Source organism: Leptidea sinapis, chromosome Z, assembly GCF_905404315.1.
Source record: "Leptidea sinapis chromosome Z, ilLepSina1.1, whole genome shotgun sequence".
Classification (NCBI taxonomy): Eukaryota; Metazoa; Arthropoda; class Insecta; order Lepidoptera; family Pieridae; genus Leptidea; species Leptidea sinapis.
In genome coordinates, this window is record NC_066312.1 from 34,921,807 (window position 1) to 34,935,081 (window position 13,275).

Sequence of the window (13,275 nt, forward strand, 5' to 3'; positions counted from 1 at the left end):
TAATTGAAAACAAAAATATATAAATCCGACAGCGAATCAAAGCAAAGTACAAAGTTGTATTTATATGTCTAAAATATTATAAAGTAGCCTAATTATCTAAAGAATGTGCATTACAATTACAAAACGACTTTAAAAGTTCTAACCAGTGTCGAATATCGAAAAGAGTCCTTGAGTTCATTGACCAAAAATCTCTGTGCTTTGCGACAGTGGTTTTACATTTTAGGAAAGATTATCGTGGCGTACGTGCAAGTAGCTAAAGGCTTTTATCATGCGAACAGCAGATGAGGTGTGTTCTTTTTGGCGGAAAAGGTGCTGCTTCCAGTGAAGCCAGCCCCATCTATCTGTTATAGTCAGTCCATAACTGTCTTTCCTGGTCTTATAAGTCGCGACGCTATTTTAGAACACGTACTATCTCTGCGATAGGAAACTATCCCAAAAGCTAGTAAGGGTGTTTCTCCTGGCCAAACCATTAAGTAAGTACTTCTGTACGCGTTTGTCATAGAAAAATTCCTAAACAGCAAAACTGTCTGAATTTTTTTATTTGTCTTTGTGTTTGAATTGGTCTCCGTTAGGTTTAATTGTACTGCAACGGTAAATATCAAGTACTTTGGTTATATTAAACAGTACTTGTAATAATTCGGTTACGGTAAGAGTGTAGAGCCAAGGAGTAAATTGAAAAATAATACGTTTTTCAGCGATATTTCGACACTAGTTTGCACAGATTTTATACAGACATTCCTAACTCATGTTCTTATTGTACAACATTTACAATAGAGTACGACTCCAAAGAAACACGAGTGACCTCCCGCTCACCGCATAAGTAACTTTATAGTTCACGTAAAAAAAAGGGCACGCAAGTTCCTATTACCAGAAATATTACTTACGATTATCGCAAAAGTCATTTAAAATTTTCGCAGAATTTGGTTACAATTATCGCAAAGGTTGCTTACACTTTTCCGCCACACATATTCCTTCGCCTCTGTGGGAATAAAAGTTTATAATGTTACTGACCAGAAAGGCTGGGACAGTTTGAGCAAGTCCTGCGCTTCAAACATAGTGATTCAAACCAAAACTCGGAATAAATATTGACTTAGCTCATTTCTAAATGAGATTTGTACAAAACCCAAGTACTTAATTACCTAGCTTAAATAATTAAACGCTAACTATATATTAGGTATTATATTCTATAAATTATGCATATCTTTGGCGAATACACTGCTCTAGGTCCGAGTGAAACTTAAACATAGTAGCAATACAAAACGTTTGCATCGTTGTACATTCTCTATACTTAATACTGAATATCAACCGGTATAGTCCCCGCGTGTTGACAATAGGACAGGGCGCCATGTTTGTGACGTCCGCGCAGATATTAAAAAAAATACCAATATTAAGAACCATTTTCAAAGTGACGACTTATTTCTGAAGTTAAATGATCGTCTAAAGGTTCCTCCTCTGTTGACACGCGGGAGTTATATCAACTTACTGTTATTTATCGACTAACTTGGGCTATAGTTATGTTTATCTCTTTCTGTCTCCACGTAACTTCTGCTCGCCTGGTAACCCAAGCTATGAGACGACAAATTTAATTATTATATAATTAAGACTTAAATTATACATTTTTATGAAAGGAAAATAAATTCACAAAAGTAATGTATATAATAAATATAAAAAAAACACATGGAAATAAATAAAATTATAACCAATGATTCTAAAACTTAATATAATTACTTAAGATAAATATTAATGATAAACTGGCAACACTTAAAAAGTCTTGCTTTAATTATAGTTGCATCAAAAAATGTTCGTACTAGTAATGTCAGTACTGTTAAGCACCTTAACGCTCAGATTATAGCTACCAAAGTCCTCTAACACGCTGGAATGATTATAACATACCCTCGTTTAAATGTGTATCAATATTTACAGTGAGGTTCTCGCTACGTCCCATATAGTAGACCTTGAGCCCTATCAAGTTATGTGCAATAAAAAATTGAATGATAATTTATACACATTCGTACAAACATTCATAATATTAATAAGTTTAAAATCATTTCAAATATTATAAATACACTTGAGTACAAAAATCGCAGGATTATCATGGGTCTATAATTTTCATCTACCCTCCCTTTCATTATAGCTCTTTGAATGTAGCTATTGTGATAGATTAACAGTTCTTATGATGATAATTCAACGATTACTTCGTTTATCACTCTGGTGAGATAGATGAGGGAATGGGAGAACCTCAACAGCTGTCACCACCAGAGAGAGAAAATACAGACTAGTGAGTATATAAATATACAAATACATTATATATACTATAGAACATAGAAAATTCTTGGCTGTTACGGTGTGTTTGGAGATCAATTCAAAGTTATTTAAATCCATGTCTACCCTATAAGTTCTGGTATTTTAGTTATTTTTCTTTATTACATCGCTGAGACACTTGACTTTTTTGCCTCTAACAAAAACGGTTCTAAATTATCTATTAACACGTTGGGCGATTTAAAAGTACCAAAGTACTTCAAGAAATATATAAGACAACATTCACACACGTCACACGAAGCATATTCTACAGTTTAATATTGAGCTCAAGACATAATTTCTGCCACACTACAAGTTTGACAACACACTAATAATTACTATATCTAAATACCATACTCCAAAATGAGATTTTACTGTACAAAAACTGGGAATAATAAACTTTATGTATCATCTGCAGTAAACTTTATCTTTATTAATAAGGATGGTATTAAGCCCCGATTACACCACTGAAGTAGAACGCGATTAGAAAACTTTGAACTAATCTTAAGCCTGTAAACGAGATTATTTGTAAACTCTGATTTCACCAACACAAACTAAACGCAGTTATAGCCTAAACGCGTTAATTAACGTCCAAAATTTGATGAACATCTCTTGAAGAGCTGCCACTGTCGGTATCGTAATAGAATCATTGACATTTAACGATTTTGAATTTGTTCATACTTATCGATTCAACCTGGTATTGGCTCAGACAATATAAAGAATATAATAGAACATACTTTTCGATGACCGTTTTGACAGGAATTTGATACATTCTATTCTTTTTGACATGTACACTCAGATTACGTCAACACGCTTAAAAGTTATTGGTGAAATCGCTTTGTGTATAATCGAGATCAAGACTGGCATTTGAAATATTTTACGTAAAACTGAGTTTTATTGAACTCAGTTTGAAGTGTCATTGGTGAAACCGGGGCTTAGACTCGTACTCGTACTCGGTGAAGGTTCACCTACGGTCCATTACCGGTGATGTGCCCACCGGTTGAATTTCATTTTAATTCTCTTTTATTTTTTTATCATAGCTGACATGACATATTTACGCAATACATTTAAATTACAATATTAAAAGCAATATTGTAAGTCGTCCAATTCTGTAATTTTACTTTAAATTCTTACAGAAATGTGCGGATATTCATACATTTAATGTTTTTATCTAATTCTCAAGTAACATTTTAAAAAATGTAAATTTACCTAAAAATTGAATAATTAAACTATTTGCAGTATATTTCTAAGAAAATCTTTCAGTCCTCTGCGGGGGTTACGAAGACTTCTTTGCAGTTATAGTATGAAAATACAAAAAAGCAGATTACAATTATTATAAGATTAATCCGACTATATATTTTTGACTAATTTAGAACAAGATATAGTATATTAACCTAGTATATTATAATTCCTAGAAACGTACTATTGAGCTGAGATTATATTCAAGAAAAGACTTTTCGTCAAATAAGACGTTTTGGGTCTTTTTATGAGCACTTGCTTTTTGTTACTTCCTTACCCATTTGTCAGAGGGAATTAATTCTTGAAATAATTCATAAGAAACGGAAGTGTACACAATTTATAAAACTCGTAAAAATGATCATAAATTATATAAATTAGGCGTTACGACAGTGCAGCTTTTAGGCCTTTACCCTAGCTTTATGTAAAGTTTTCGATTTTGTTTTCCATTTTTCTTGAAAAACAATAGGTGTGGTTAGTTTTACATGTAAATATATATTACGTGTCTACAATAACAGCATTCTAAAATGCCTGCCTTTTAATACTGAATAATGTACATTTAATATAAATAACTAACTCTACATTCACTATGACCAGCATAGCAAATAATTTCGAGCAAAAGATAAATAAGTAATAATGAGTCAATCCGAATGTATATAGTCATTACGTGAATAATCTACCGCTATCATAATAATATCGATTATATAATTTTATCGTTTGTTTTCCTTTTAATGGTTTTCACTTTCTGACAAAAACAGAAGAAATTATTAGAATATTTCACAATATGTCATTATAGAAAAAATCTAGTTTCTGTTACACAGTCGTTTCAATATGGCGTCCATATCATCACATAAACATTGTCGAAGCAGTCACATAGGTACTAAGTTACGAACTGAAATCTAAGAACGAATCTTGGGAAAAAATGCTCCTCGTCAAGGCTGAACCTATCACGTGAACGTATTCAATATCCAGTCAATGACGGGCTCAAACTTCGTTATTTAAACTTCATCGGCGCGCACGCAGTAGTGCGTACAAGCCCGCACTTTGGTACCCGAGAGTGCGTCCTACAACTCTGTGACGGCGTAAAGGTCTCGTTGGTCGTGTCGTTCGACGGGCGGGCGGCGGCGGTGTGAGTTGGCGTTGTTCTGCCGCCGGGGGCGCTGCAGGCTGCGGTACTCGAGCGCGGCCGCCGACAGCGGCTGGGGGTCGGCGCGGCGCGGGGGCCGCACCGTGGCGTACTTGTCGTGCGTGCTGGGGTGGGAACCCGTTTGGCTATTCATGTGCGAGTTAGCATGTGCATTCGAGTGCGAGTTGGCATGCGGGGGAGGCGACGGGGAGAAGGTGGCGAGAGCAGGGGGCGGCGCGGGGGGACGCGGGCGCGGCGCGCGGGGACCGAACGACGCGTATTTCGGGTCGAAACGATTCAGGCTCGCCGTGCGACTGGCCTGACCTGAAAAACAAATATCTTGTTAGTCTTGACTGAATTATTGACGAGCCACTAGTGACATGTAAATTTACTGTCGAGAAAAGTATTGCACATAGACCCTCACGACATATTTATGAGACAATTGTCACAGTTTTCGTAGAAAACATCCAGTATTAATGTGATATTATATCCTCTTTCGATTTCGAGCCTACTGTTTTAATTATTTTTAAAATTATTTAAAGTATTAATAAAACATAGATTAATATTTCTATCTCTCAGTATATATTAGGTCCTTACATATGAAATTGGCATTTTTTTATATTGGCCTCTTTGACCTCAAATATTTCATATTTGGTCAAAAATTCCAGATTGAAATTTATACAAGTATTTACTAGTGCATTTGCGTTTCAAAAACTGTATTTCATTTATTTTTTCCTTTTTTTGTTTTTCATCTTAATTGCGTCACTTAGTTTGCAAAATGGAAAACTTGAAATATCATGTTATTTATGATTAATAAAGTGTATGGGTGCGGTGTCGCAAAAGAAAACACAATGCATTTTTGGTTCCAAAGTTTTTGTTCTGGAAATTTCGACGTGCAGAACAAGCGCTGTGGATGGCAAGAGGCCAAAGTTGCTTTTTTTCAGTTAAACATACAAGAGGTAAACAAATATTATATCCTTTCACGTTTACTTACATTTTAATTACATATCGCCAGATAACATTGGACTATAGCTAATAATTTAACTATATGTGACGTAACTATGGATAGATAAGATCTGATCATTAAACGGTGACCGCAATGTATCCATAACTCTCGTACGTTATTGGGAACGGCCGTTAGTTAGTATATTATTAGTGTTATGTATGTGTGTGGATCATTATTAAGTTATCTCTATGGAAGCTCAAATGACGAAAGAAATCAATCTCAGGATCGCAACAAGCTGGAAAAAATACTGGTCATTAAAAGAAATTAAGAAGTCAAAAGACTTAAGTATGTATATAAAAACGAGAAGTTTGAATATCTGCATATTACCTTGCCTAACATATGCTTAAACTTGCCGTTACACAGAGATCAATGGAGAGGAGAATGGCCGGTTATACACTGCAGGATAACAGGGCACATGATGCGAGAGAAAGTGGGGAACCGAATAGTACCCGAGAGATGGCAAAAGAAAACGAGGAAGACAGTCCACAAGGTGGGAAGATGAAATAAAATTGACAGCAGGACCTAACTGGAGAAGAGTTGCCCAAAACAGAAAAGAGTGGATATCGTTGGAGGAGGCCTTTGCCGATCGGCACGCCGAACTAAGAGACATTTTATAGTTTATACTTTATAGCTTAAGATTATTGGTTATTCAAATGTTAAATGTTTCTTTAGTTCGGAATACAATGGCTTTATTATTATTATTATTATTATTATTACGTGTGTCGTGTACTGACCAGCGTCGGGTTGGGGCGCGCCGCCAGGCCGCTCTCAGTAGAAGTCGTTACTCTCGAGCGTCTTGCACTGCTTGCTGAGCGTGGCGTACTTGCCGTTGTGAGGCGCGCGGCCCAGGGTGTGAGACCCGCCCAGTGCGCCGCCCATGACGCCCGCGCCCGCACCCGCGCCCGCACCGCTCGCACGACCCAGGGTGGCCGTGCCCGACACGCGCGATCTGAAGTTAACACACACCCATCTAACAAAATGTTCTGTATATCTTTTAACTCACTATTGGCAGTTAAATACTTAAATACTTAGCGGCACTACAGTTACGCTCGTCACCTTGAGACATGAGATGTTTAAGTCTTAGTTAATATAATTATAATATAAAATTCTTTACTAGCAGTGAAACTGCACCGACTCATGAATCGATCTTCACCATTATGCTCCATGGTAACGCAAGCCCTCGTTTTAACTATATATATATATCTACATCTAATAAATACATTCCACCAGTTCCATTGGTCACAGCTTCTATCAAAGAGTAATAGACAATCTTATATTGTCCATTCAATTATAGAACATTTGTGTTCAGCTACTGCTTGAGCACATCATTATGACATTCTGTTTGCAACTCATGACTACATGCTTCATGCATAGGACGATTAGGCGATGTAATGGCTAACCACGATAGCACTTCATTTGAGATCATTAAACACATGTCTTCATAATTAGTCCCTCATTGTAAATGTAATGTCAGTTATTTACAGTAGTACAGCGTATACAATACAAAATATCCTCAAACATGCTGTCCTTTTATTTCACCCATAATTCATTTGATTTCGAAACAAAACATGTGTATATGATGATGACAAACAATGTTCGAATTTGATGCGGTGATAAAGAAATGACGAAATCTTTAAGAGTATTATCCCAATGCGTATTGTTCTGAAACAACTGTAAAAGTTAACCCGCCTCACACACGTTGCACACAAATGTCCATTAACAGTTTTTAGTTGTTGGAACGACGTTGGGACACGACCATTAACCAACCGAACCAGTAACCGAGGGTAATAACATTCATCATTATTTGGATACACAGTGTACATATGACCCAGAGCACCTGAAGAAAAAACATCGGGATGTTCTTCAACTGATATTCCTGGCTTCCGATGTTGAAACAACTTCGATGATACGTTCCATGTATGTTTCTTGTTATTTCAACATAAACTAACGTGCGAGCAAAGTCATCTACTTGAAAAATCGAAAAAAAGTTTGCTAGTTTACAGTAACAAATCATCCATTATTATCAATAGATCGACGGCGATACAATGAGTGCTTCTTCTTTCTTTCCTAAGAACCTTCTCCTGACCATAACGAACGAATTAAAAAAACATTTTTTTAATTCGTTCAATAAATCTGTCAAACAGTTTTTGAGTTTTAGCGAGACTAACGCATAGTAATTCATTTTTATATAAATAAGATAAGATGCGGGACTTGAACCCGTGTCCTCTCGGGTTCCGTCCGAGCACTCTTACCAACTGAGCCAACCGTTCGAGTAACGTATGGATCGTTATCGATCTTGGTATATCTTGTTCAACTCTCAGGTTGCGGTTTCATTCACAGAATCTTCTTTACAGTTGATAGTCAGCTTAAACCCATTAATTACATATCAGGACACTGACTCGAGAGTAATTGTTTATCTGTTTCTATTAACTAACAACTAACAAATAAATGTCTATACGGATTTGGAAATCAAGATTAAAATATTTTTTTTATGAAAGAGAGGACAAAGGAGCGTACAGGTCACCTGATGTTAAGTGATCACCGTACTATATTATCTTGCAACAGCAGTGGAATCACAAGAGCGTTGCCGGCTTTAAATGAAGGTGTACGGATGGGCTTTTTTATGAAGGTACCCATGTCTTATCGTCCCGGAAACAAACGTCCCGGTACAAAGAAGCTCATTCCACGGCTTCGTACTACGTGGAAGTAAGTTCCTTCAAAACCGCACAGTAGATAAACACCATCAACAGCGTATCGTGCGAAGGTGGGATTCGGCGACAGGTATCAGGTAAAACAGCTCTTCAAATTCATTGAAATACAGATTCTGAATAATCTTAAATTAGAGATCGGATAATGGAAGCACCTATTTATAAGTATGAACAACAACAAATAACCTCGGTCGTTCTCTATCGTTGAGGTCCATGAGCTGCACGGCGGCGCTGTACGAGGGCGGCTTGCCGTTGGGGAAGGGTGCGGGGCGCGGCAGGGTGCGGCCCCCGCTGCCACCGCCGCTACTCGCCAGGAACGGAGCCTGCTCTTCCGGGGCCGGGGGACGTCTGTCAACACCATCAGATATTGTAAAGGAGCTGTAATGAAGGGTAATTGGACGTATGTGTCTAATGTTAAGATGAATGAATTTTTCATGATATGACCTATGTTCTCTCAATATATAATTGTAAGTTTATTAAAAATACATTGAAACAAAAATTACAAAAAATTACGACTCAAAGAAACCACAAATATCAAATAGTAAAAATACCATTTCAATCTGTCATAATGTCATTAATTATCACCATAATATAGGGCGTGTACACAACATGGAAATCTAAATTAGAATGTAGTAGAAATGTTATAGGTATTATGTTCATATACGTTACGTTGCAATGCATGTGCAAAATAACAGCACTATAATATACACTATAAATTGAATAATAATGTCACAGAGAATAGTCGCCATACATTAAATTTATTTTATAATAAATAAGTTTTATTAAGATTACTTTACGTTATAAAAACATTGTTTTGGTACACAGATTTTAAAGCGATACTAGATACCCTTTCACGTCCTCTGCGTGGTCTGTCTGTAGCATGTATAAGTGTACATACTTGGTGTTGATGTAGATCCAGGCGTGAGAGTCCACCAGCACGATTGCGGTGAACAGGAACCCGGCCACGATGGCAGCCGCCAACTGAAGCGACAACGCCTGCCGATATTTTGGTTTCATTAATTTGGTTTATTTATTTAAATTTCTGCTAGCCGGTTACATTATCTCTAGACAATTTTGACAATACAAATGAAAACGTAACAGTGAAAACTACTAAAACAAAGCAGTGAGAGCACAAAATATCACGACATCTACCTAAAACGGTAGTGAAACTGCAAACCGTACTGACGCAACAGGACTGGGGTGAAAGGGAAACCGGAGGAGGGTCACGTTTTAGTGAGGTCCAGAGATAATGTGACCGTGTGGTAACATTAAATATACATATCTTAATTTTTGCAATCCATACCGGCGGGTGTTAATATGGACGATAATGTACTGTATATGTGAGTAAATCAATAACGTTCAATACACATATATAGGGACTATATTACTCTGTCTGATAGTGGAACGTAAAAATGTGCTTCAAGACAATGCAAGCACACTTCTCTCTTTAGTGATGTGTCAACCGTCACCGTCCAAATGAAATGTGAACTGAATAAATGTTTTTTATTGCTGCTTATTGATTAAGAATATTTTAACACCTGGAGTAAATGTAGCAATGTATAGATATGGCAGTCGAAGCTATTCAGCCTTGTTTTTAATTTTATTTAACGTGATTTGTGTTATATAGTCATATAGAACGTCATCGAAGCGAGGATCAAAAGAGGCTTCGTCATAATACAATTATTAATTATTCACACGTCTAGGGAAGCCCATTGTTCTCTATTTTTTTGTACGGAACGTTGCTTGGACCGACGTCATTCTCTAACATCAAGCAGTAATGCCTAAACGTGGCTGACTGTATACAACCTGTTAATCAAAATCGGTTACAGTAACAATACAATTCACACATCTTATTGTATCTACGTTAGAGATGTTCTTCTCCCTCGTACACTTTGTTCGTCTGTACGCTAGCATATAGTTTTACCAGTAGGAGGCTTCTTTGGACAGGAAGCCGGCTAGATTATGGTTACCACAACGGCGCTTATTTCTGTCGTGAAGCAGTTATGTGTAAACATTACTGTTTCGGTCTGAAGGGTGCCGTAGCTAGTGAAATTACTGGGCAAATGAGACTTAACATTTTATGTCTCAAGGTGACGAGCGCAGTTGTAGTGCCATTCAAAATTTTTGGGGATTTTCAAGAATCCTGAGCGGCAATGCATTGTAATGGGCAGGGTGTATCAATTACCATCAGCTGAACGTTCTGTTCGACTTGTCCCTCATTTTCATAAAAAAAAATGTAAGTCTATGGCAATGTTTGGCAATGTTCGCGGATGCGAGGGTGGACGGTTTCCATGCCATCCAACGTAAAAGAACCGCGTCATTGCTGAAGAGGTTGCGGGGTAGCCCTAACATCATTCTGCAAACCATTGTTAGTCATTATGATGCGCCAATTATAAAGGCATTTATGCGGCTTCATGTGCCTGTTTAGTTATAATTATACTAACATAATATAGGACATTGTACTAACAATTATTATGTATTATTTTTGTTTCTGAATTTTATTATTATTATTATTATTAATTATTTTCTTTTTAATTGCGATTATCTTAAATTTTTATCTGTAATTTAATTAAAATGAAATCAAACTCAACAATGTAATGTAAATGAAGTTAATATTGTTTGTAAATCTATGGGTGAAATGCCTGAAAATTGAGTTGTGCGTGAGTGAGGTGAAGGCAAGCAGTCCGTCTGTCTGTACCTGCAGGCCGGCGTCGCAGGCCGCGCGCGCTCCAGCCACGAAGTATGCGCGCGACGTGCGGCACTCGAGCGCACCGCTCAGTGACACAAGCGCACGCTCCGCCTCGCCCGTGCCGGCTCCCAGCGCGCCCAGGGCCGGCTGGAGCCCTGCACACACACACAGAGCGTCAACACAACTGACACAACGTAACGTAACGTAACGTATTTGGAGGTCAGGCGGCCAGTACGGCTTGCAACAGGCTAACAATTTTTTTTCATTTTATTTATTTACAGGCAACACATGATATAGGTAAAATTAATATCGACTATACAGGTTAAACATAAGAAATTATTGGATAGACACAACTTATACATAGTTATCACAATTTTGACAGTTAACCAAAAATAGTACAATATATTTCTTAAATGTATCTTAATTTTACTAATTGAAAGATGAAATGTTTCAACTTCTAAAAGAGTGCTGTTGTACAAGTTATTAGTTCTTCTAAGAATACTTTGTGTATTCTTTGCGTAGTTGTTATGACACATATCTATGGAAAATAAATTGCGGGAAAAAGATGATATTGGCTTGAAATTCAAAGCTAATTTTATTTATCACAGAGGGCGAGTCGACAATGTTATTTAATATTTTATATAAGAATGAGATGTCTATTATTATAACATTTAGCAAAAACATGAGAGTCTTTCAATACTTTTCCCGTGCGGTAATCAAGTTGTTTCAATTATTTATTTTGAACTTTCTCAAGTCCAGTAACATCTACTTTTATTATTATTATATTATGTGTCGAAATTTACGAAGAGTCGTTGATGCTCCAGATGTTCATAAGCATTAAATGTCGTATATATACGTCCCTAAATATTCCCCCATGAAAAAATAAACGTTTCGTGATCCCGCTTCATCGTTCCGCATCATCGAATGCGACGATATGTAGAGAGGAACGGAGATCACTTCGAAAATCAATAAAAGTATTGGCAACTTTCTACATCAAGCCATTTTTCATTTTCTGAACATTTACAGTGTCACTCAGGTACGTGAAGACCATTAAAATTGTACAATTCGTTCGATTATTCTTTAATATTCTTTTTTATTATATTAGAGGCGGCATCCGATGGATGCAAAAAACAGCCGAACATGGACTTTCGCAACAGCAGATGAACTTATGAAGTGTTCTCAGGTCGATACGGTATTGGTACCTTCAAAAAACTTCCTTTTAAAGGCGGACAAGAGACAAGAAAGCATCGGCGATAGTCAATTAACATCAACTTTTACTCATACTCATGATTGTCCTCTTAATCCGATAGAAAAGATAACTACGAAAATTGTATTTCGCATTAAATTCCCTAGTTGTAAGATGCAGTCCAAAATAGGCCTTATAACTTGTCACACCATAACCGAATGGGGGCGTTCCACACTAAAAGGAGCAAAAATAAGGGAAGACACGAGTTCCTAAGGGAATTAAGTAATAGATTCAAATAGATTCATTCAAATTTCAAAACATAGGGCTTACATCCACGATAACCATGTATTTCTAGCTAACCTAAGAATGCCATTTGTGATTGTGGCATAGATGAACAAAATGTGGAACATTTGCTCTTCAATTGCCCTTTAATGCATTCTTCTTTGTACAATTTAATTATTTTTTTATTCAGAAAAAGATGCAGTTACACATAAATCGGTTATACAAAATATAATATTACTTATAAAATTAAACATGGAACATATAAATATGAGAAAGCTCGCTATAAAATTGGTAACTATGACGGAGGAGTTACAAATTTAAACAATAAAATCACACTAAGAAAAAGAAAGCAATTTAAAGAGTCGAGAGCTAATACAGTTTTTTAACTGTGCCTAGATATATATATATATAGAGCAGTCTTATTTTTATAACTTTGCAAAGAGAGCTTAATTATATCTAGATCATTAGTAAATATATTGCATGGCACGACTAAGATAGGAATTAAGAGCATAATTCGCATTGCAGTAACTGGTTTCAAATGTCGGCTTAAAACCTGAGGATACGGTTAAATTTAAAATTGTTTTGTTTTTCAATTCATGAGGAGAATCAATGTAATTATTAGTAAGTTTGTACAAAAAATTATAGATCAAGAAAAAATCTACGCTTTTCCAGAGCGACTACTTTGTCATTTTGAGGCATCCTGGAACCCTGAAAATATTAAAAACCTACGATGCGATACGATAG